This window comes from Pipistrellus kuhlii, unplaced genomic scaffold (genome assembly GCF_014108245.1).
Source record: "Pipistrellus kuhlii isolate mPipKuh1 unplaced genomic scaffold, mPipKuh1.p scaffold_m20_p_15, whole genome shotgun sequence".
Taxonomy (NCBI): Eukaryota; Metazoa; Chordata; class Mammalia; order Chiroptera; family Vespertilionidae; genus Pipistrellus; species Pipistrellus kuhlii.
This window is the reverse complement of record NW_023425460.1, coordinates 27,624,318-27,646,424: the sequence shown is the minus strand read 5'-3', so window position 1 is coordinate 27,646,424 and position 22,107 is coordinate 27,624,318. Positions and strand designations below refer to the sequence as shown.

At 40.8% G+C, this 22,107-nt stretch overlaps 1 pseudogene; it reads right to left on the bottom strand.

Moving 5' to 3' along the window:
• Positions 1-3,224: 3,224 nt before the first annotated feature.
• LOC118719313 lies at positions 3,225-5,036 on the bottom strand (annotated as a pseudogene).
• Between the last annotated feature and the right edge of the window lie 17,071 nt (positions 5,037-22,107).

Sequence of the window (22,107 nt, the reverse complement as noted above, 5' to 3'; positions counted from 1 at the left end):
CGCGGCCCTCCTGTGCCCGGGCAGGGCTGTCCTTCGCTGCCCTCCCACCTCCAGCTCCCTACCCTCCTGTGCTGCTGGAGGTCGGCCAGCTGTCTGATGGGGTTTCCTTGGCCACAGCTGACCCGAAGGCGTCCACCCCTCTGCTGCGGTCTGGCTAGACTGGCCAGAGGTTTGGAGTCATCTTTCCCAAGGCACACTGGATCCCTTCTCTTGGGCAGGCCTTGAGGAGGTTAGGAGGGTACCCGTTTAGTTATTGGTGTGGCACCATAATCACTTCTCCAAGCTTTGTCAAGCCCTGTTTTCCCCAAGACTCATGGCCACTTACCCAAGGAGGGTACAATGCTACTGGTTCTAGTGCAAACCACCTGACCAGTGATATGCTAGGGAAAAACTAAGTTACCCCAGGATATGGCCCCTCCCTTCAATTGACTGTCCCTTGCTAGGCACCTATGGTTTCCACCTTGGTAACCTTCTGTACCTGGCCCATTTTCCTCCCTCTGCTCACCTCTAACTGCCTACAACAGAAAGACCAATAACAAAGAACATATAAATGAGCCCTGTGTCCCATGTGGGAAATTTATGCCTGTCACTACTTGAGCCAATTAAGCAGAGACAGGGCTAATAATATATGAGTATTTATTCCAATAACTAGAGACCCGGTGCACAAAATTCGTACATGAGGAGGGGCGGGTGTCCCTCAGTCCAGCCTGCACCCTCTCACAATCCAGGACTGCTAACTCCCAACTGCTTGCCTGCCTTCCTTCCTGCCTGCCTGCCTGCCTGATTTCCCCAACAACTTCTGCTCCCAACTGCTCCCTGCCTGCCTTTCTGATTGCCCCTAACCACTTCTGCATGCCAGCCTGATCACCCCCTAACCACTCCTCTGCCAGCCTGATCAACGCCTAACTGCTCCCCTATTAGCCCAATTATCCCTAACTGCCTCAGTACTATATAATAAAGAGGTAATATGCAAATTGACAATCACTCCAACACACAAGATGGCTGCCCCCATGTGGACACAAGATGGCTGCCACAAGATGGCCAACAGGGGAGGGCAGCTGGGAGGGCAATTGGGGCAACCAGGCTTATGAATCTTTTCCATCCAAGTAGTATCCTCATAGCTAAAAAAAAATGTGAAGTTTGAACTCTAAACTTTAATTCCCGGGAACAGAAATTAAGCCTTTTTTAGAAATGGGTCCTGTGTCTCATGTGGAAAATTTATGTCAACTTTCCATTCTGTTCCCTCATATATTTATCTCAGTACCATTTTTCATATAACTCATTCAACTAATGTTGTTTGCATGCCTACACTGGTCCATTTACAATTCTTAATAGAGGCAGAGTGGGGAACAAAGGAGACTGGGCTACATTCAGTCCTGACCATGATAGGGGTGGGGATGATGAAGGAAAAAGATGCCAGCGTTACCTACCTTTACCTAGTGGGCCGTGCCTTGTTTAGCTTCCTGTTCCTTTCCAATTTGACATGTTGGCCTAGGAGTAAAGACATTGAGTTCTCTGTGGTTGCATGGGTCTAGGCAAATTTCAGCTCTCTCAATTTCTATTTTCTCAGCTCAGAAGGCACAGTTCTGGATTCCCAAGCAATCACTGTAGGGCAGAAAACTGCCCTTCAGGCCTTGTCATGGCTGAGACTTGCTCCAGTAATTCCTTGCTTTCCTACTTTCATCTGTTCCCACACTGCCAAAGGGAGCTCTCATGTAAATGATTTCTAGTACCCCACAGAACCTGTATCCTCCTGTGGGAACTTGCTTTCTGTTTACAGATTCTTTGGGAGTGAGGGTGCCTGAACTTGAGACTAGGCCCTAGATAATAAAATTGGTTATAAATTTGGGATTTGGATTCTACCCAGTACACATTTTAATAACTACCATTTACTAAATGCTCAAAATATGCCAAGCACTATTAAGTGCATGATTTCACTTAATTGAAAAGTGAGGTTTTTTTTAGGCAGTTCAGTAAGTATTAAAAACAGGGCTCTGGAGTTAGACAGCCTGAGTTTCCATCCTGGCTGTCTTACCAGGTGTGTGGCTTCAGAAAAGTAACTTAGCCTCTTTCTGAACCTCTATTTTCATTTCTATAATATAATCTAGCTGCTGTGAGAATGAAGTAAGAGAAAAACGTAAAACACCAGATAGTAAGTACTCTTTAAAAGAAGAAGAAAAAAGAGAGAGAAAAAAAAGGTGTGCATTCTATTATCTCCTTTACAGATGAGAACATTGAGGCTAAGAGATGTTAAACAACTTGCCAAAGTCACATTGAATGGTTAGGGCATAGATAGGTTTGGAATTCAGGAATGTCTGAAGTCAAAGTCATGGTCCAGACAACTCTACTCATCCAGAAGACTTGTTACCAGGTTTGCTGGTTTCTGAGAGGACCTCCTTAGAGCATAGTTTCTTTTACATTGAATCCTGACTTGGACCTTAAGGCCATTACTATGGCAACATTCTATGACTACTTTCTTTGTTACAGTCATGCTGTGTAGTTTGCATTTTGACTTTCTTGGAATAAAATGCTATGAATAAAGAGCAGTAATCTTTTAATGCTATTAACAGAAGTCATCCTATTTCCTTATCTGCTATGAGAACAGTTATGCCCCAGTGACCACAGCTCTGATCTCTTTTTATCTCACTTCTGTTGTCCAAAGCTGGGGATCTTAGCTAGTGGGGTAGGAAGAGTTCATAGGCAATTTGCCAAGTGAATAGGTACCCTCAAATAACACAACTCTGATTTTAGTCCCTTCCTGGATCTTCTGCCTGTCTGAACCATCCTACTGTTTTCCCTCCACTCTCTTACTGTCTGCTCCATTTCTCTTTTCCCATTACCAGAGTTGATCTTCTTCCAACTTTGCATGCTGTCAAACAAAAAGGGGGGAAATATTAATTTTTAATAATAAAAGACCTCAAAGTGGAACAAGGCTTAGGCAAGGTGTCAGTGAGTAGAGACTTCCAGTACCACTTAAGAGACAAACAGCTATACCACAGATACACACACATATATAGTTCTTGGCTACTACAACTGAATCAGAGGCCAGCATCAGTCTTCTTCTATTTTTAAATTAAAAGAATTCTTTATTTTAAATGTATATAGTGCCATAATTCATCAAAAAAATTTATAATAGTTAATCACCTCTTAAATATGATTGTATAAATAAATAATGGATTCAGTCAAGTTTCTTTAAAGTTAACTCTATGCTATGAAGTATTATAAGAAAGGAAATCATGCCACGTTCCATTCCATTAAAGGGTATTAAAAAAATTATAAGCTAATTTGGATAGACCTAGCAATTTCCTGGGTATTAACCTTCTGTATAAACCTGACTCTTTATATTAAAACCATATTCTGGTTTCCTACCAGTAAGTAAGAAATTCCTTAACAGAGGCCTAGAAATGGCCTTACTGTCACATACTTCTTCACCTCCAGATGGTCACTTGATGCTCTGATGTAGACAGTATAGAATGTCTGCTATTTCACCTCTGCTAATCTTCCCAGGAAGATAATTCCATTCCAGTCATTGCTTCCACCTTGACCTTCCAAATTCCACTGCTGTGAGGAGTAGCCATCACAGATTGCCGTAGCAACATAGCCTTTGTGACTCAGTAGATCAACCACTTTCAGGCACTGTCCAACTGATACCTGGTACAGTTGATTATTCCTCCCAAATGTCCAATGCTGGGATCCTCCCAACCCATGACACTTCATGAGTCTGGATGGGTCAGATGATGGAGTTTCTGACATCCAAGCAAAGGAAATTACTTAAAACCAATACATGCTCTTCATTATAAATCTAGTTCTAACTTGGGTCACTGTAGTCACATGCCTTAAGCACTTCCAGGCCTCTCTTCTGACTTGGGTGGCTCTGAGCCACCAGACAATTGCCAGTCTGGTGGTGATAAAGCCTTCCATGCTGAAGGGTTTTGGGGTGTTTTGGCCCCCTGTTGATAAAAATGGGTTGCTGGGGTTTGGCATTGGGCCCAGATATCTGCATCTCTAGGTAAGGGCTCTCCAAATGCCATTTAAATAATTTACAACCCAACTTCTTCCTCAATTCAACACACTCACTGACATTTCCATAGCTGCTTGTCCTCAGGTCAGGTCTTAAGGAAAAATACTGCTCCTTATATTCATCCAACCAAATGTGTTTCAGCCTCAAGGAATTGTGTCCTGGCCTTCAGAGGAACCATAGGGCCGCCTTTTCCAGAAAACGTGTCCGACTCTGGAGCAAGGGATAATGAAGAGCTTACCCCAACACAGCCAGATCTGAAATGATCTTTCCAGGTTTTCTCCTCCCCAGATATCCATGCTGCTGTCATACTGCCCAAGTTCACTGAAGTAGCTTCTATTCATGCCAAACAATCCTCCCACCATTGTAGGTGGTGTGGTAGCTCCTTCTGGCCCTCCGAGCTCAGAAAGGAGAGCAAGATCCCATTTGAAGTGCAATCCCCAGTTGAACCCTCCACGTACCACAGGGGATGAGCTGTAAGCCAGCGTGTCTGCACTGATTATATCCATCACCAGACACACCGCTGTCCGCGGTCCTCCCAGATGGCAGCCAGCAAGGGCTGCAGCCATGTTACATTCACGTCACAGTGGCTGTCCAGGAACACCAGGACTTCTGCTGCATGAGCTGCTCCTAACATTCTTCTTGAATTAATCCCTCACGCTTTGTATTTCTTATTCATTTTTCCAGGGAGGTTATTTGACAAATTCATCTAATTCTGCTTTCATATCATTGAAGTCACTGTTGTCATTCACAAGAATGATTTTGTGGAGAAGCCGGGCTGGAGTGTGGTCCAGGACGTTGTGCTCAGTCCGCAGCAAAGCAGACAAGGCTTCATTGTAGAAACAAATAACAACACTAGTGCCTGGCAGGTCTGTAGGATATGTCTTGTCTTTACATGCTATATTCCTTGTATCTGGCACATCTCTGTGGTAGCCCAAGTGGTTGCTAAAGAGCATATTGAAGGCATGCTTCTGATACTCCAGGTCTCTCAATTCCTGACATGTTCATTAAAAATCATATCTAGCCCTAACCGGTTTGGCTCAGTGGACAGAGTGTCGGCCTGCGAACTCAGGGGTCCCAGGTTCGATTCTGGCCAAGGGCATGTACCTTGGCTGCGGGTACATTCCCCAGTGGGGAGTGTGCAGGATACAACCGATCGATGTTTCTTTCTCATCGATGTTTCTAACTCTCTATCCCTCTCTCTTCCTCTCTATGAAAAATCAATAAAATATGTTTTTAAAAAATCATATCCAACTCAGAAGAGAATTTCATGTTGCCTTTTTCTGCATCTTCAATGATTAGCACATCATCAATTTTGTTTGCTTTTTTGAATTGTAATTCTAATATTCGACTTGGACCTTGAGTGAAATGGGATAGATTTTTTGGAGGGAATGGCTCATGGGGCCCAGACCCCTTGATGGTCACATTCTTAAAGTGGCCAAGTCACTTCACTGAAGTTAAAATAAACAAAAAGCAAAACCGTCCAGGTCACAGATATAAAAAGGTATCCATAACAGAAGTATCGAACTGTGACCTTCCCATTATAGACCTAGCATAGCTAAAGGGCCGTTTTCAGCTTCCTGGAGCAAAAGCTGTTAGAGCCATAAACTTGTGATGGTGGCTGGGTATAAACTGGCATGGCAGTTCAAAACCAGGAATGCAGTCTTGGGGGGCTGCTTTACTTCTGTGGGCTTCACCTCCAGGAACCCCACCAAGTCCTCAAGGTGAAGGTAAAGATCCCAGAAAGATCATCTGGTGAACCCTGGCGCCAGCAACGCAGGATCCCTGCCTTCTGGGATTCGGGTTGTGGCAGCTTCCCTCCCACCACAGCCGAGATCCAGCTGCACTAGCTACCACAGGGCAGAACACCCGGAAGAAGATGCCAGGTGGAGTAGTGACCACAGGTTCACCCAGGCCTCTGGAGTGCTCATCCAGTGCCGGTGCCGCAATCTCTACCATCTTCTTTCTTTTTTATTTTTAAAAAAACTTACAGTTGACATGCCTTGGCCAGTGTGGCTCTGTTGGTTGGCTCAGGTTGCCAGTTCGATTCCCAGTCATGGACACATGCCCAGGTTGAGGGCTTTATCCCTGGTAGGGGGTGTGCAGGCAATAGCTGATTGATGTTTCACTGTTAAATTGATGTTTTTCTTTCTCCTCACCCCACTTCTCTCTTTCTAAAATCAACAAAAAGATTTTTAAAAAATTACAGTTGACATACAATATTATATTAGTTTCAGATGTATAACCCATGAGCTGACATTTATATAACTTACAAATGATCACTCTGATAAATCTAGTACACATCTGACACTATATATATATTTATTATAAAATTATTGATTATATTCCCTATGCTGAACTTTACAGCCCCATGAATATTGTGTAACTACCAATTTATACTTCTAAATCTCTTCACCTTTTTCACCCATTCCTTCAACTCCTATTCTATCTGGCAACCATCAAAATGTTCTCAGTATCTGAATCTTTTTCTGTTCTGCTTGTTCATTTATTTTGTTCTTTGGATTCTACATATAAGTGAAATTATCTGGCATTTGTCTTTCTCTCTGTGGGCTCCTTAAGAGGAACACTTGGGACTCTAGCAGCCCTCGGTCACACTTGGCCACAATCCCCACTGGTTTTTACAGCCAGAAGTTATGGGGACTTTCCTTCCCAGTACTGAAACCCTAGGCTGGGGGGCCAGGTGTGAGGCTTCTCAGAGGGGACTTCTGCAGCTGAGATATCCCTCCCGATTTTCAACTTCCACATGTGGGTGTGGGTCCACCCCTTTTCCCATCTCCTCCCCTTCTTCCAGTCTGGATGTTGCTTCTTTATAGCCTTAGTTATAGGACTCTGTTCAGCCAGATCTCTGCTGAATGATGGTTGTTCTGTAATTTCATTGTAATTCTGATGTAGCTGTGGGAGGTTTCAAGTACCACATTTACCTACCTGCCATCTTGACTGGAAGTACCAGCACTAGTCTTGACTGGAAGTACCAGCACTAGTTTTCTGAAGCAGCAGCAGTTTGACCTTCAGGGGTGGTAAGGACAGAAAGTACTCAAGAAATTTTATTTTTATGAATCCAGGTACATCTTTTTTAACCTTTATACTTGCTCAATATATTCTTTTTAAATTATAGAACTAGGTTTTAAAGTTTTATGTACTATTTAATGTATGATAAGTTTCAACATACAAAGGGTGTACTATAAATAATGAAATCTCTTCTCTTTCCTCAATTCCACTTCTCAAAGGCAATCACTGTAAATAATTTCTGTTCTTAGCTCTTCTGGTGGTTGCCATTATTTTCTTACACATTCTTAGGTCTCTCGTTAATGATTTATCAACTTTAGATGATTTATTTTATCCTTCTTTGGAAGATTAAGATTTTTAGTGCCTTTCACCACCTCCTTCTTTTCCTTGTTCCTATCATATCTTCTTGATCAACTGGTTTCTGGACAAGGTGAAAACATGTTTGAGTTTCAGATAATAAATACTGCCTTTTGTCAAAGTCCTTATTCTTGCCAGAAAGATAATGTGCTAATACAGTACATGATATATGATAACTAGAGACCTGATGCACAAAATTCATGCAAGGGGCTCGGCCCTCGAAGTCCCAACTACCCTGCAGCTCTGCTCCCCAACCCACTGGTTGTTCTGGAAGGTCATTCCAGAAGGTGGTTCCACTATCCAGACAATTAGCATATTAGCTCTTTATTATATAGGATTTCATTAATCTTCATACCCATGCTAGTGAGTAGGCATTATCCCCATTTTACAGGTAAGGAAATAGAGGTTTTGCTATTTATGCCATTTTCTCAAAGTCCTGTAGTTGATAATTAGCACGTTAGATTTAACCTGGATTCTCTAACACTCAAGCCTACATTCTTCATCATTACTGCCCTAGAACAATAAATTTATTAAGGCCAGTCTAGATCCACCAAGATATTTTCTTCTTCCTGCAAGTTATGTGTGTGTATCCACTTTTATAATATACAGAAATAAAATACATGGTAATTATGACAATGATATCATAAGGAATGGGGGAGGGTAAATGGAAGGTTATATAGTTTCTCCTAGATACAGTTGTTATTTTGTGCAAGACATTCAGTTATCTTTTAAATACATTAAAATCTAAGGGAAATATTTTTATATATACTCAAATATTTACCATTTCTAGCACTCTTCATTCCTTTGTGTGATCTAAGTGTCTATGTGGTATCATTTTACTTTAGACTGAGGAACTTTTAAAAACATTTCTTGTGGAGTAGATCTTCTGGCATCTAATTCTGTTAGTCTTTGAAACATGTCTTTACTTCTCTTTTGTGCTTTAGGGATATTTTTATTGGATATATAATTATAGGTTGATAGTTTTTCTATCAACCCTTTAAAGATCTTGTTTCATTTTCTTCTGGCTTGTATTATTTCTGAGGAGATGTCAGTGATTTTCTTGCCTCTTTTCTATGTTTTCTCTGGCAACATTTTATCATTGATTTTTTATCAATATGCATTGGTATAATTTATTGTTTCCTCTGTGTTTATCCTCTTTGAAGATCATTTTGTTTCTTGGATCTCTGAGTTGATATTTTCATCAAATATGGAAAAAATAGCAGTCATTATTTAATCAAATATTTTCTCTGTCTCCCCGACTATATTACCTCCCTAATTTTTGAGGCTCCAATTATACAAATGTTAAACTGCTTGATTTTGTTTCACAAATCACTGATACTTTATTATTTTTTAAATATTTTTTTCTCTGTGCCTTTATTTGGAAAATTTTTATTTTCTGTTTTCAAATCCATTTTTCTTCTTTTTGTGGTATCTAATTTCTGTCAAGCTCATCCAATTAATTTTTCATTTGAGGTATTATATTTTCAATTTTAGAAGTTTCATTTGGTTCTTTTTCATAGTTTTCATCTTTTCTTCACTGATTTCATGTTTTTCTTTAAATCCTTAGACATTTATAATAAATTTCAAAGTCCTTATCTGTTTTCCATTATCTCATTAATTTCTGGATCTTTATATTGACTAATTTTTCTCCTTGTGATAGATCACATTTTTTCTACTTCTTTGACTATCTAGTGGCTTTTTATTGGATTCTTGACAAAGTCTAGATATTGTTATCTTCCTTTAAGAAATGTTGAGCTTTGTTCTGGCCTGCAGTTAATTTGCTGTGGATCAACTTGATCCTTTCAAAGGCTTGACATTAAGGTCTTCTAGAATGGGTCTAGCTTTAACTCTATGGTTTGGTTATTTTTTTTCATAATATCTGGACTTTTTGGGATTTCTAATGAATGTTCTGGGTGTTTAATGAAGACTTTCCACTCTGGTTCATCAAAACTGAGAAGTCTCCAAACTTTTGTGAGTTCCACAGTTATTCATTTTATAGCTCCTGAAAGCTGTTCTTTCCCCAATAGATTCTTTTCCCTGCTACACTATGGTGTTTTACCTTATGATGAGTACAGCCTAGAATTGAAGATATCCCTGTGCTATGCAGATTTCTGGGGCTCTTTCTTTGCATTGAAATTCAAGTTACCTCTATCACACTAAATTAAAATTTCTCTCTCCTTCAACTGAGTAAGATTGTTATGCTTTGCTTGGGTTCCTTCTCTCCCTTTTATATCTAAAGCTGGGGCAATTGTAGAATTTATCTCATTTGTTTCACTTCTCTCAGAAATCACAGTGTTGTAAAGACTGTTGTTCAATGTCTCTACCTGGATATTTTTACTGTTTTGTCCATACTTATTTGTTTTTTATTTATGGCAGAGGGACCATGCTAATATCAGTTACTGTCACAAACCTGAAGTGACAGTCCTCTATCTTCAGAGTTTTGATCTAATGAGATAAAGATCCCTTTTGTGATAATTATACTAAAAGCTCTGACATTGAGATGCTCTTATCAAAGAGCAAGGCCACTTTGGGTTTTGATTCCATGAATATATGCATAGTTACCAGCAACATCTTGAGTCGTCAGCCAATAAACAACTAAGTCTCCCATACCTTCTGAAACCCACCAACATATTTCTTTCACTCTCTCATTGGTGGATTAGGCTCAACTTGCTTATGACATACTTTTACTTTACTTTAGATGATATTCTTCAATGTTACTATGTATCAGATAGGACAGTGGTCGGCAAACTGCGGCTCGCAAGCCACACGTGGCTCTTTGGCCCCTTGAGTGTGGCTCTTCCACAAAATACCATGTGCGGGAGTACACATACAGAGCGATTGAAACTTCGTGGTTCATGCGCAGAAGTCAGTTTTTGGCTCTCAAAAGAAATTTCAATTGTTGTACTGTTGATATTTGACTCTGTTGACTAATGAGTTTGCCAATCACTGAGATAGGACCATGTGCCAAAAATATTTTTTAGAGTAACATCTTATCAACATATAACAGTCATATCAAGAAAAAGCACGAATTATAGGTGTATAGCTGAATGTATGACCATAATTTGGATATACTCATGTAAACAACATCCAAATCAAGAAACAGAATATAATCAGTTCTCCATAAGTTCCTATTATGTTTCCTCCCTATCCTTATACCTCTTCCAAAAGTGACTACTATTCAGATTTCTAAAACTATATATTATATTAGATTTGTTTTTAAACTTCAGATGATTGAAATTATACAATATGCACTTTTTTTTGGTATGGCTTTATTTACTCAATATTATATTTCTGAGATCCATCCTTGTTACTTTGTATAGTTGCAGTTGATTAAGCCTCTTTACTGTATGACATTGTATTGTATGAATATGCCTTACATCAACATGTACTATTACAAGGAGCACCACTCATTTATAATTACTATAGTGTCTCTTACCCATTTAATATATTTCCATTGCAGAACCTGGAGAGACTAATAGACCTGAGTTTCAAATGTGTTATATGACACTCCCTCTATATTTAACTCTAGAACTCAAATTCATACTGATTTACAAATATTTATCAACTGTGTACTATGTGGCAGGTACCAGTCTAAACACTAGGGCTGGGGACCCTTGAGGATTTTGCAGAATACTGAGAAGGGGTGGACAGAGTAGATAATCACAATGTACTATAGTAATGTTAGAGAGAGCCATAACTAGGACTTGTTAAAATTAAGTTATGTAATTTTTTAAACATTCAGATTTTTACAAAAGGCTGACTGTGCCTTTTTTAGGGGCCCAATCTTTGGGGATTTCCAGATGTGCCTTTATAGATAATTTAGACAGAATTAGATTAAAGAGAGCCATTCTTTTCAAAGGGTCTCAATGTTCAGTCAATTGAGAAATCCTATTATACAGTGTCATTCCCACAAGCTTTTCTTCAATCTGTTCTCCTTAAATGATCTCATTCCTTTTTATTTGTCACCTATGTCCTCTCTCAATCAGCTCATCCATTCCTTGGACATTAACTACCACTGATATCTGTCATGACTTCCATATCTTTAACCCTACTCGAGTCCTTTCTGTGAGCCCATTTTTAACTACCCTGGTATTTAACTGCCTTTCAGATACCTTGACCAACCCATCAGCTCAACAGGTCCTTAACTCAACAAACTATTGTCTTCATAGTCCTCTCTTTCTCTCTTTCCTACCACAGGGCACCATTACCTTTCCTCAGGCTGGGAACCATTTTAGACTCTTTATCCTCCACATCAATCAATAAGGCTTGTTAATTCTACCTTATAACTATATCTTGAATATGCCTATTCTCTTTATTTCCATGCCCACTATTCTGTTTTAAGCACTTTCTGTTTCTTTCTGGATTATTGCCATTGCCTCCTCACAGATCTTCCTGATTTCAGTTTTATTCTTCATACTCATTAATCTTCCAAACCATGATTTGCAATGCAAATCTTCTATTATTTTCTAGTTTAAAAATCTTCAATGATACTACATTACCCAGAGTAGAGCTTCCTAAAACATGTGCCTTAATTGTGTATTTCAATGAATTAACATATGCCAAGGGTGGCCAACTGTGTTGCCAGTCACAAGAAACTTCAATCTTTTACCCCACTGTGCCATACGTGTTTTCATTTTTCACGTGTGACACAAATGGGAAGGGTAGAAAGGACTGGCTACAAGATTAAGTTCCAACTCCAGACACTTGCCAACTTCTCTGGTCTCATCTCCAGCACTCATCACCTCATACCATATTATCTTATGACTAGAGAGATCAGGCCTAAACCAGCAGTGAGACATCCCTCTCTCAATCCGGGACTGCTGGCTCCTAACTCCTGACCTGCCTGCCTGCCTGCCTGCCTGCCTGATCACCCTTAATCACTCTGCCTGCCTGCCTGATCGCCCCTAACAGCCTCTGCTTTGGCCCTGGCTGCCACGGCTTCATTTGAAAGGACATCCAAATGATGTCCAGAAGGTTGTTTGGCTGTCTGGTCTAATTAGCATATTATGCTTTTATTGTTATAGATTATTACAGATTGCTATTTCCTGCCACATGCCCAGCTGCTTTATGCCTACATCATTGCACAGATGACAAGCTCTTCCATCAGTGTGGAATGAACCCCTCCCTTGCCTTATCTGGCAAACTTCTATACATGTTTTAAAATGTAAATCAGCTCTGGATAGTGTAGCTCAGTTGGTTGAGTGTTGTTCCATGCACTAAGAGGTCACCAATCCTGGTCAGGGCACATACTAGGGGTAAGGTCTGTGTAGGAGGCAACAGATCCATGTTTTGATGTTCTTATCTCTCCCACCTCTCTCTGAAATAAACAAAAACATGTTTGTTTTTAATTAGATCTCTTCTTTTCAATACAAAATTTAGGGTAGCCAAATATCACCCAAACTGTTAATTAAACTTTTGTACAGCAGTATGATTCACTCTGATGGCTTCACAAGTTGACTGCAGTGGTACATTTTGTTAAATAAAACAACCAAATAATCATTTACTAATGACGCCACAAAACCAATCTGAAAAAATAATGGAAATAAAAATCTGCATGGAAGGCTTTCCCTGAAAAGAAGCACTTCATGTCAACAAGCTTCTCTTGTCACCCAGCAACCACTCCTCTGGAGTTCCCTTTAATGGGGGTAATTTCAGCTGGCAGCTGGTGCAACCTTGAAATGATCCTGTTTGTTTTCCTGCTCCCTGATGGGTAGAGGTCACTGCTGATAATAATGTGGTTGCTATTCATTATTATCTGGAGTGTGATAATGGCAGAAATGCCATGAAATGCTTTTTTAATCTTGACATTGACTCTGCATATACAGTTGGGTCACACTACATGCACATTTTAAAGCTTAAAGATATTTATATTTTAGAAATAAAAATGACCAATATGGGTGGTTATGGTGGTGAATAAACATTGTTGTACTTTGTCCAACTATTCAAATAATTATAAACATCCATTAATCAAACTGCCAGTATTTGAATCTCAGCTCTACCACTACTAATGTTGTGTTCTTAGACATGCTTATTAGTCTCTCTATGATGTATTTGAATCATCTATAAAATGGGGCTAATAATAGTATTTACCATATAGACTTATGAGGATTAAATGGATTGTGTTCCCTCTTGACAAATCACTCTTTTTCTCCCACCTCCACTGACTGGATTAGGCACCCCCTGCCATGTGTCTTTCCAGCATGCCATATTTCCCATGGCTAAACAGCATTTAAATGAAATTATAATTGTGTGTTTAATGACCTGTGTCACCCAGTAGCTAGAAGCTCTAGGAGGGTAGAGACTCATCCATATCATTCACCACTGTAACCCTATGTGCTGGTTGACTTGGTCACCTATTGTGCCCAAGCCGAATCGATCAACTTAACCGACTGGCAAACAAGGAGAAGACAGCAGTTGGCTGAGTTTAACCAGGGCTTTTCAGGGACTTTGAGGAGAAAATTGCTGAGTCACAGGCATGCATTTTGAACAGGGAATAATCTTAACTTGAGGTCTTGCAACATTGCTGCTTGAGTACACAGCTACTCACTCATTCAAGGTACACAGATATTCCTTATCTTTGAACTCTTACTTGCAAGTAATGGGATACACTTGAACTTAGCTTCAGAAAGGACAAGAGGGAGTGAGGGGAGGTATGGAAGGAAATACAAAGTGTACCTTAGAGCTAAAGGGCAGGAGTGCAGCTGTGTGTCCTGTGGGACTGCCATTGGGAGCTAAGGCATCCTCTCATATTCCTCTCTCTTTCCCTCTGGGGCCAGATGGTTCCTTGATGTTAGATCTCTCTGTCCATCTGCTTCTTTCTTCTCTACCTTCACCCTTCTGTTCAATGAAAGAAAAGTCTCTCAGCTCCTGGGGCTATGTGTCCCTCAGTTCCAGCTGCAACCTGAAAATAATCAGCTGGTGCTTATCTGCCAAGCTTGATTTCCAGGGGAGAATCTGATTGTTCAAATGGAGCCAGCTGTCTCCCTTGATCTAATTTATAACTGCCAGGGATTATCTATTATAAACAAGGTTGCCAGGAGTCCACTCTCATGAGTGAGCAATTCTCTGTGAATAGGGTCACTGAGAAATGGGCAGATACTCCAGTACATTTTTCTAAAACAATGTATTTCAAAATGGTTCCCAATGTTATGCAAGGTTAGCTAAGGGAAATAACGTCATGGAATATAGAATACATCTTAGCTATCCAAAAACTACTGCATCTCACTAGCTTTGGAGAGCTGTCCCTTTAATGGCTTTAAAATATATATACAAATACACAAATGGGACTTTATTTAAAAGGAACTATACAATTCTCTGAAAATAAGAGGACACATACTCTACCTGGAACTCTCTTCCTCTCTTTCTGATGAAGAACTCAATAAATGAAAACATTTTTAGCTTTAGATATATAGTTAGTAGGCTTGGTAATTAATGCATGTAGAAAGCTATTGTTCCAGGGATTAGAATGTATGACTGGACCTGCTCTGACTTTATGAAACTCAATTTGACCTTTGTGCCTCACTCAGGAGAACTGCCAAGTGACTAAGACAATATCTGAGCCACTGTGCTCCAGGGAGAGAAAGTCTGTGACTAGGATCCAGATAAAGAATCACCATCACTGGTCAGCAAATGAAGGGAAGGTCAGAAAATAACCAAACTGCAGCTTTTATTTGATTAACCTTTTCCCCTATATTCTAACCCCCTTACCTACTTTCTTCTGAATTCTAAACTCTTTACCTGCACTTTTCTTCACTTTATAAAAAGAGTTGGCTTGGAATGAGATGTAAGACAGTCTTTTTAGGGAACATGAACCATCCCCTTCTCAGATTGCTGGTCATCTGAATACAGCACCCATAAAGATTCAATCCTTGCCCTGGCTGTCGTAGCCCAGTTGGTTGGGCATTGTCCCGTCCACCAAGAGGTTGCCAGTTCAATTCCCGGTCCAGTGCACATGCCTGGGTTGTGGGCTCTATCCCTTGTGGTTGATTGATGATTCTTTTTCTCTGTAAAAATCAACAAAAATATGCTTTTTAAAAAAAGACTCAAGCCTAGCCAGCACGGTTCAGTGGTGAATCAGAAGGTCACAGTTCAATCTCACATGCAGGAAGCAGCCTATCAATGATTCTCTCTCATATTTGATGTTTCTATCTCTCCTTCCCTCTCCTTTCCTCTCTGAAATAAATAAATTTAAAAAATTCAAGCCTGTCTCTGCTTATTGGTTTGGGTAATGACAGGTATCACAAATACCAATTTTTCCAGTTTCATTTCTACATTATATAAATTCCATACCCATCTTTTAAATATCTGTTTTAGACATTGCCCAGGTAGAGAATGTATGTATACTAGAGGCCTGGTGCACAAATTCATGCACAGGTGAGGTCCCTCTGCCTGGCCAGTGATCAAGGCCTATTGGGGACCAGTCTAAGGTGAGGGACTCCTGGAGGTTGGCCGACTGAGACAAGGGGCTGTGGACAATTATTATTATTATTTTTTATTTGGGGGGGGGGGGGGGGGCGATCAGGCCAGTTGGACACCGCAGTGTGTGTCATAGAAACCAGTCATTCCAGTTCTGCCATTCAGTCACTGGGTGTGTGTGTGTGTGTGTGTGTGTGTGTGTGTGTGTGTGTATATATATATATATATATATATATATATATATATATATATATATATTATTATTATTTTTTTTTTTTTTTTTTTTTTTTTTTTTTTTGCCTCCAGGGAATTTCTTTGAGCAGACCTGGGGATGGGGAGGGCTCTGAATCTAAAAACAGATGGGCCCCTTATTGGTCAAGCATGGCTTGTGCTGGCTGTCAGGACCTGGTGGGGCAGTGGGAACTTCATTGTGGAATTGTGGAACTGCTTGCATGCCAGTGATGACACTTTGCTGGCCAAGCTCTCCTTCATGATTTGGCACTCGTGTAACTGCGGTGGTCAGGTCCAGATACTGCTGGTACATCTGCAAACGATTTTACCAAAATCCAAGTGAAGAATGTTTCATGTACAATCTCAGGTTTGCAAAATATGAGCACTTAGTTTTCTTTAAATGAACTTAATTTCTGTTTTTAGCCCATTTTGATTTGAGAGGTAGCCATGTAATCTTAGTAAATCAGGGATTCCCCACTTCCCCAGGGGAATTGCATCAAAGTTCTGGGATCTAGTGTTAAAGTACAGGAGAGTGTGGCAGGGAGAGGCAAGTGAAATGCCTGGTTTCTGTTTGCTGTCATCTACTAGGAAGTCCTCATTCTCACTTTGTCTTTAGTTGTTAACCCACACAGGTGCCAGTGGAAACCCATGGGGTGGTTTCTGCCTTCACTGTGCCTGGGTTGCATTCAGAGGAATCATCTACTGTCCCCATACTTAGTGGGGTGTAGGAAACTTGCATGAACATCCTTTGGGCCCCTTTGCCCAGGCTACCACAGCCATTTCTAGTCTGAGGTTTTGCCTCCAGCCTCCCCATTCCCCTTCTCAGAAGGTCAAACCTAGAGTTGCTATTTGCCCCTTTCAGGCTCTTCTGGAGGGCAGCAGCTTAGGTCCCCTCTGCATTTAGAAATATTGTAGGCAGTGGGAACAGCACCAGGTGTTAGACTGGTGGTGTCAGACAGAACCTGGGTTCAACAATCTTGGTACTAAGTTCTGGCTAGAAAAGAATTCAGAGCCAAGATTCAGACTATAAGAGAACATTTGTTTGGAAAATCACAGAGATAGAAGAAGTAATTCGTAAAAGAAATGGACTTAGGACTTAAGAAACAAGTTATAGAGATGAAGGGCCTTTGGAGCTTGGGAGTGAGGAAGGTCATGGTAATCTGCCTGGGGGTGGGGATAGGGGGAGGGAAAAGGGAAAGGGTTGGGTGTGCTCCTGGGAGGGAGAGCTCGCTGAGTCCTCTGTCCTAAGGGTTTTAAGGGTCATTTTAGGGAAGGTCTCAATATGGTATTCAGCAGCTTTTTAGGTGTGTCCTTTCAGGGTCTAGATGTCCACTAATTGACTGTTTGGCCCTGGGACAAGGGGTCATTATTCATTGCAGCTGCTCCTGAGGTCCACCATGAGGTTGCTTATCTAGTCCTGGAGCTGAAATACAACTGAGATCTAGATGTTATCTTTGGGGAGAAAAGGTCCGGGGATCCAAACCACATGAAAAGGGAGGATATGTCACGTTGGTGGGGAGTTCCCATCCTATAATTGTTTTTTGCAGGCTCCTGGGGCTTTTCACTCATGGTGACCTTCTGTACCTGGCCCATCATCCTCACTCTCTCTCATATCTGTCTGACTACCACATCAGCACAGAGTAAACATTCAAAACATGTCAACAATAATAGTGTTGATGGTTAAGTGCTACAGGATTGTCTAAAAATGATCCAGGGGCATTTATGTCTGGTGGTTGAAGGGCTCAGCCCAGAGTGAATCTGCCTCAGGCTGGCCTGTTCATGTGTGGGTTTGTGATTTCGTGCAGGAAATATTTTACAAGGTGAGTCCAGGTGATTGTGAGAATACATTCATTAAAGCTTGAGACTGTGAAACAAGGAAGGGCCCGGGATTGAAGCCACAGTAGAGAGCTAAATGGCGCTTCTTTGGCTCTGTAGAAACTTTATGGGAAAGAAGTGAGGGCTGCTGTCAGCTCACTGGAGAGTCAGAGAAAAGGGGGTCTTTGGACAGGTTTAGGGGGTTAGCCTGGAACAAGCTGCTGCTGCCCATTGCTCCCTGGTTGCAAGTCTCTTGGGGTCCCTTCGAGTTTAGGAGGTACAGATCTGTGGGGGAAGAAGATGGGGAAGAGAAAGTCTTGGGTATGTACGCTCTGCAGGAGTTTAGGGGTAGTCTTAGTGTAGAATCTCAATAAAATATCCATCAGCTTTTCTGTGTAAATCCTTTCAGGGTTGTGGTCTCCACTGATTGGTCAATGCCAAGTCTGGGACATTAGACATTGCAGCTGGTCCTGGTGTTGCCTGCTTGTGTTTTGTTGTTTTTCTGGGCCCAGAACTGAAATGCACTTGAGGCCTAGATGCTATTTCTAGGGAGAAGAGATGGGGGAATGGGAGGAAGAAGAGGCGGGATCTGAATTACATGACCAGTGATATGCCAGGAGATGAAAGGCAACCCTGGGGGCAAGATCTGTCACTAGTCTTGCCTTTTCTAGGCACCCTGGGCTTTCTGCCCTGGTGACCTTCTGTACCTGGCTGTAAATTGCTCAGCCAGTTTGTTCATCTATGTCTGTTTCCTCATTCCACTTGCCAAGGAATTTTCCCTAGCTTCTTACTATCCTGTGTCAGTTCTTTTCCAAAGTCTGCTTTGAAGATGGAATTGTGCATCTCGAATAAGTGAAAAACTCAAGGAGAGGAAGGGCTGAGATGGGCAAGTCAGGAGTTCTGGAGTCAACTAACTAAATGACATTTCAGAAGCTAACCTATGATTCTTTTCCTAAGTCCTTGCTGATCCTTGGGTCTCTATTTCCCGGTGGCTCCACTCACATCCTAAAGGCAGAATTTCTCCCCCACTGTTCCCCTCCAAACTTCAGCCTCCAAGAACTGGGAACATTTTTTTCTTGGTGAAAATCTGTCAAGTATTTAATATGAAATATGGCCTGTAGGTGTCAGCATCTATCACAAAAAGAGAGATTGCTTAAGCTATCTTTACATTTAAACTCAGATTCAAATTATGTAAAACAAGTTAGTTTCCTACTTTTCCTGCTTAGAAAGCTGTAATTCCATTGCCAAACTTCCATTTTACTGGATATCTATACAGAAATTATACTTTAACCTCTTTACAATGTAGGGAAACGTTTGAAGATAGAAGCTGCCTGCTTGATAAAAAGATGAAGAAAAAGAATTTTTATTTAATGTCATTTATTCATTGATCCATCAGTCATTTATTGACCATCATGCTCTGTGTTTCCTGTAACGACAGGAACAAAGGCCTTTCTTTTTCTTTGCTGTAGCCTTCCACAATTTATGAAAAGCACCTGGTAATTAAACCCCAAGGATGTTAGCCCCTCTGTTCAAATTGCAAGACAAAATGAGCTACTCTCAAGGCTATATTCTTGCATACCCCTCCTGCCTGCTGTTCTTACAACTCGGGGATAATTCACACCAAGGAGTCTCTATAATTAGTAGAAAGTTGACTTCCCCTCTCCCCTTCAAACAAGTTTCTTGATCTCTTCATAACTTTTGCTCTAAGAATATTTTACAGGCTTGGGAAAATACTGATTCCCTCCCCCCAACCCCCTACCTAGGACATCTGGGCAACTGACTCCTGGAAAACAAATTCAACTTCAGTTTCAAATCTTCTCCCTTTCTTGTTGCTTAGCAACAGCATGGGTTTAAAAGGGAAAGCCACCCTTTGTTTTCTTTCCCTGTATTGATTAGCAATGCACCAGCCCTTGGGGAAAGTGAAATAAACTTTCTTTCTGCATATCTTCTTTTATTTGTGAATTATTTCACAGCCCAAAGTCATTGGTCTGTGAACCCAAAGAAGAAGAAGAAGGAAAAGGAGGAGGAAGAGGGAGAGGGGGAGGAGGAGGGAGGGAGAGGGGGAGAGGAAAAAGGAGGGGAAGGAGAAAGGGGAAGAGGAAGAAAGAAAATAAAATGATGTATTGGGGCTACTGGTGCCCTTGTTGGTAAATGTTTGCCATAATTGTCAGTTCCCCCAGCATACCAATGTGCCCCCATTTTAAGAAAATGGAACATGTGAAAATCTGTATGTACAAAATAGTTCAGTGTCATTCAACTAGTATCCATGGGGCACCTGTATTCTGTTCCTTTGTGACATTTTGAAAGCTCCCAAAGTTTTCTGGTCATACTCGGGTATTAAAAAGTCTAGCCTATGCAATAGAGGGGCATCCTCCAAAATACTTGAGCAATATTCCCCAAGCTATCAAGATCATCAAAAACAAGGAAAGTCTAAGAAGATGTCAAAGTGAAGACTAATGTAAGGAGATATGTCAACTAAGTGTAATGTGGTATATTGCATGGGATATTGGACATTAGGGAAAACTAAGGAAATTTGAGTAAAATTTGGATTTTAGTTCATAATATTGGTTCATTAATTGTAACAAGTGTACCATACTAATATAAGATGTTAATATTAGGGGTAACTGGGTACAGGTATATGGGAAGTCTCTATACTATCTTCTCAATTTTTCTGTAAATCTAAAACAGTTATAAATAAAATCTATTAAAAACAAAAAAAAAACAAAAAAAAAAAAAAAAAAAAAAAAAAAAAAAAAAAAAAAGTCTAGCCTAGAGCAGTCCAATGAGACTCTTCAGTTTCACATCTAACTCAGTGCTCTGTCCTTCCTCCCCAGTTTGGGTATAAGCAAGGACCTGCACTTGGAAAGGGAAACAGTTTACTCACTCCTTCCACTCTACTTCTGCATCCACGAACAGTGAAGAAGGTAGAGGAGGGACTAAAGAGGGAAAACAAAAATCTCTCCAGGGAAAGAAGCCCTATGTTCTGTGCAGATGTTGCTCATCCGATTCACCAGAACTTAGCCCATTTAGGTGAAAGAGTGGATGGGAAATGTCTTTATTGCAAATGAGCATACAGCCTAGGTGAAATGACCTCTTCTAGTACACCCTTTACTGATCACCACCTTCAGCCCCTTCAGGGCGAGGGTCCTCTCATCAGTAGGCAGCTATTCACCAGCTATATGCCAGTGAAAAGGCTCCAGCCCTACTAATTTTGTGGAGTCAATTGCATCACAGGAAATGCAAATATCCTTGCTTGAGAAGCCACAGCATCCCTCCTCTAGAGTAATTCTACTACCCCAGGGTATTTCTTTTTGAATTTCATTTGTAGAGATTGATGACATAATAGTAGCAGGACCTGTTAGGTTACTCTTAGTGCTATGGATGTACTCTGTGTCACTGGAAAGGGACCAGGCTAAGGTGGTTCTGCCCCAGCACAGTTTGGAATGTATGGGTTCTTGATGTTGTACAGGAAAGATTCCAAGACATGAGTTGAGGTGATTTTGAGAGTACATTTATTAAGTGGTATGAAGGAAGGGCTTAGGATAGAAGAAGCAACATCACAACAGCAGTGAGCTAAGGTGGGACTGCTTTGACTCAAAAGTTAGGCTGATACATCAAAATGAGTGTATAGTGGGTTTGGGGATTATTCTACAGTCAGCTTTACCTCTGTCTTTGATTTGTCCGGTTCTAATTGGGGTTTCTGTTATTTATTCCCTTGATTTGATCCATTCTTGGGTTTGTCTAGCACTAATTGGGTCCCTGTTATCTATCTCCCTAACTGGGTGGTGTAAACTACTCCCTCTATGGTTGGGGAGGAGAGAAGTAAACCATCTGTTCCTAAGTGTCTTTGGTTAGAGAATATCTTGTGATTTATTAGCTGGCTGCTAATTGCTTGACCTTCGTTTAACTATTTGTCTCAGTTTCCCTATACTACTTGCCAGGAATTTTGCTAGCCCCTTACCAACCTGCCTCAATTAGTACCTTTTTCCCCCCCAGCTTTAAAGTTTCATTGACAATCCCCCCCAAAATGGAAAAACAAAAACATGGAAAATCCCACTCAAGGTCCTCTGTGTGAATATCAGGTGTGGAAATAAATGAAGACCAAACAAATGAGGAAAGCAAAGGCTATTGACTCAGAGTCAGCCATCCTCACTTTTGTTTTGGCAGAGACTCAAAAGCAGGCAGAGGAATGGAAAAGCTTTTTAGTAGAAAAAAGAAAGCCTCCAGGTGCTTCAAACAAAGGC